The sequence below is a fragment of the Lactuca sativa genome, chromosome 5, assembly GCF_002870075.4.
Source record: "Lactuca sativa cultivar Salinas chromosome 5, Lsat_Salinas_v11, whole genome shotgun sequence".
Taxonomy (NCBI): domain Eukaryota; kingdom Viridiplantae; phylum Streptophyta; class Magnoliopsida; order Asterales; family Asteraceae; genus Lactuca; species Lactuca sativa.
In genome coordinates, this window is record NC_056627.2 from 162,772,737 (window position 1) to 162,777,261 (window position 4,525).

Here is a 4,525-nt window from a genome sequence, read left to right on the forward strand (position 1 = left end):
CCACAAGCTTTAACCTCTTTCCACTACATTGTAGGGACCTAGACTCCGTCCCTTTCAACTCTAATCTAGCATAACAATGTCGTACTATACCACACCCAATTCCGCCAAAGAACAAGTTGCTACCAATGCAAAACCCAATGCAATCATGGTCGCCCAAGACCCGGGAACAGGATAACGGTTGCACCCTTGATCCAAATCAAATGCTATCATCCAAAAGAACCATGAGAATAATTCGATCCAAACCCCAAGGTTATCTTGCCCAACCCTTACTCACACAATGAATCACCAACATGCACAGTCTTAGTGAACCCATAACCTCATCCAGAAAAGCATAAATACCAGAGTTCTATCGAACGACAAACCACAATCATTAACTAAAGACATCCTCATGATCAATTAGAAACATGATCCTATAATTGCTTGATACTGAACAGATTCCTCCAATTTGCAGACAACTCGAGAAGACTTCTAAAGTGATCCTGAATGTCACCAATCCCAAACCTGCTATGACTAAAACTCCACACCATCCTTGAGGGCAAGCATACCCAGAGACCAAAGGAACATAATGTTGGATTAGATGTCTAAGCCGATAACTATTATTGGTGTGTATTCGACCCGAGAGTAGCATTGTCCATTTGGGTTGCATATCATCAGGATAATTTGTTAGGATGGACTTTTGAGAGAAGGTTATTTATGGTTTGTTAATATATTATAAGTTATAATATATTAATATGAAATCATATGTTTTAATTAGTATTGATCAAGAATTAATTTGGAATTAATTTAGTGGTAAAAAGGAAACTAATTAAATCTATGGGGACTAATTATGATAATTAGTTATATTTATATGTGTTAGGCTTATGATCCATGTTGGACCAAGTTTATGTATGGATACATAAAGAGTTGGGCTACATGAACCATGGATCATAACACCCATGGGTATGGATTTGGGTTATACCCATGACCCTTGAAATCCTACATATAAATATATAGTGCATTGCCTAAAAAAGGCACTAGAACTTCTTGAATTCCTTGGAGGTGTTTTTGGTGCCTGGAATTCTCTCTCAAGTTTCACCTTTGTCTTAGGTGAGTTGTGATTCCATTTGAAGTGAAACACTTGGGGCACTAAGTTCTTAAAGACCAAAGTCTTTCAAGAAACACCAAATACATCAAGACTTCAAGCCACGTAAAAGGTATGTTACTCTAACTAGTATCTTGTATTGTTTTGGACAAATTTCATGCTAGTTATAAGTTTAATGCCTTGGAAACCATTTGCATGTATAATTAGTGAAAACATAGATCCAAGGTATTTAGGGTTGTATATGTACCATATGATGTTGTCGTATACTAAAATCTATCAGTGGTATCAGAGCCTAGGATTGTTTTCAATTATACTTAATGCAAATTGCTGAAAAAAGGATGAAAATCGAATTTTTTATTGTCTGGACAACTAACTTGCCGAGTCCACAGGGTGACTCGACGAGTCCATGTGTAAATTCATCTAACTCGTCGAGTTGGTTCATGCACTCGACAAGTTGGACCCCCTGACAACATATTTTCGAGTTTTAAGGATGGAATTAGACTAGGAACATTACCCCAAGCTATTTTTGAACATATAAACATGTTTTTGCTATGGTAATGTTCATGCTAATCCAATTTCAAAGATAAATGTCATCAATTTCAAGATTTGTATTAGTTTATATGTCCATACCAATTTCTTGAAGATTGATGATATGAATTATCTTGTTCTTATGAGTTGATTTAGATTAATAGAAAAATTATGTGATAATGTGTTTTCGATCCAAATTGTTCTAAAAGTAGCTCATAGAATATGTTTCTGTAACTTGTACTCAAGTTATATGAAAAGTCTCATTTATGATTTTTAAAACTCATAAGATTTTCATATGTTATGAAAATGAAGAGTCTCACTTTTTAAATTTTTTAAAGTCTTCCATAACTTGTCCTCAAGTTATGGAACTTGAAGAGTTTTTGCATTAAAACTACTTTAAACTCATAAATTATGGAAATTGTTCAAAACTTGCCCTCAAGTTTTGGAATTTGTAAAGTTTCCCCCCATGAATACTTTAATTCCAAGTTAAACCCTTAGAATTTTAAAAGTTAAAATTCAAACCTTATCCTAATATAATATTAATAGTTAATAGTTATATATATATATATATATATATATATATATATATATATAAGAACAAAGTCAGTCTTACAGTTAGTAGGCCTTATTCGTGAAGCCAGTCTATAAGGGGGGGGGGTGTAAGGTTACTGCCTATAAAATGACAGTTTAATGGGTGTCCACTCTCACCCACCGCTTCCTTAACTGGTGGAGGGTTGTTAGCCGAATAGGTTTGACAACACTATAATTCTCCCTTCATTAAAAGTATAATGATAAGTACTAAGTAACTAAACACTTATAAATTCCCAATCTTAGTTACTTAGGAAAATGTGAATTTGGTGCTAACCCATGAAATTACACTTTGTACCTTACCAAGTCGTTGGTGGAGTGTGTGTAGGTAACCAACACACTAACATGGACTAGTAAGAGTGATACAGGGTGACTTAATGTTTATCATAGATCGGTGGAGCGCGTGCTGGTAACTGACACATTGATTAGGTGATAAAGATTAAGGGTACCAAGTTAATTTGCATGGTTATTTACACCTTGTTTGTGATCATCGGCATCCCAGTCACAAAATTGAAAGGGCACAATCGATATTTAAACATGTCATTGAAAAGTTCAATGAATCTCAAAAGATCTAGGAGTTTCAAACCAATAAAAAACCTAATATTTATTTCGTTTTTCCATGTTGGAAATTGGTGAATCGTCATTTGCCTACCTTCAAATATTTTATAGCTTGGATTATGGCATCCCTCTTCCAAGTTATAATATATTATGTTGGGTCCTAGCCTTAATATTTCATATAGGGTGTTATATTAAGGATTTAAATCAACTAACTTGAATTATCTCATTGTAGATGTCTGGTTCAGACAGCTATAATCTTCCCAAATCTCTTGGAACATGTTTTCCTAATGAAGATGATGTCCCATGGTTGGATCATGGAAATCATACTTCACTTCCTCCACCTCCTCCAATTATTCTTCCTAACCTACAAGTTCTTGAAAAAATTCAAGGTCACTCAAGACCTATTAGCAATCAATGTCTATGTGTTCTCACATCTTGGAGATGAAGTCACATACTGACAAGCCGTGAGAGTTGGGTGTCATAGTCTTAAGGAAGTTGGTTGTTGACTAGGTTCTTTAATCACTTTCTAAGTCACATAGTGAATTCTTTAAGGACTACTATATAACAGACTATGATATGACCCTTAATAATCTTACCTATTTGCTTGTTGTTGCTGAATCGGCAATGATTTGGGGCACTGGTAAAGCAAATTTGGTTGGAAGATTGACTTCCCAAACTTCCATGGACATTGAGAATGGTGACATTGGAAATTCAGAAAAGCTTTCTCTTCCCGATGGAAAGGGATCGACCATAGTCAAAGATGTTGACCAAATGGTAAAGAGAAAGGCTAAGTCTGAGATAGTCCCGTGTACCATTCTCAAAGATTCCATATGCTAAAGGAAGGGGCATTGGTTGCGAAGCTGCCCTATTTACCTGAAAGATCATAAGGATGGTAAAGTTAAAAAGTTTGACTCTGCTTCACGTAAAGTCCACTATCTAACTCTATTAAGTTCCTATTTGGAGATTCTTATAATATGATGTGAAAAGGTCGCATGTTGATGTTTTAAGAATCAAAGAAAAGAGGAAGCTTAAAGGAAGAATATGCTGATTCTAATCGCGAAGATGGATTTCGATCGCATGATTCAGTGATCAGAATTTTGAGTTGTTGCTTAAGAGTTGTGATAGATTGCCTAGGAATAAATAACAACATTGTTTTCATATGCGTTTGCATTGTAAGGATAAGTTTTTTATGTAAGTTTTAAAATAAAAGAAAAAAGTTGTAATTTTATTTATTTTAAATATCCTTACAGTGGCATTTGTAAAAAAATTGTTGTTTATATGATTCCATTGGTAGCAATATTGGAAAATGGATTTGATCATTCGTTTGTGGTAGTGTCATAGTTTACCAAATAAGGAAAGATTCTCATCACCCAAGTTTCAGTTGGATAGAAACATGGAATCATGCAACATGATTGTATGATGAATGAGAATTTTCATCTATGGGAAATTAAGACTAATTCCTTGATCACATGTATATGTAAGTCAAGTGAAGGATTAAGGAATCGGGTACACTTGAGTGTGCACTGTTCAGGTCCGCCACAGAGAACGATAAAACTATTCATCATGAGTTACTAAAGTTTAGTAAATATGGTTATGCTTACAACTTTAAGTGTAATTCTGAAACATTGGAAAAGTTTAGTAAAAAGTTTCAATGTGAAAAGGTCGCATGTTGATGTTTTAAGAATCAAAGAAAAGAGGAAGCTTAAAGGAAGAATATGCTGATTCTAATCGCGAAGATGGATTTCGATCGCATGATTCAGTGATCAGAAT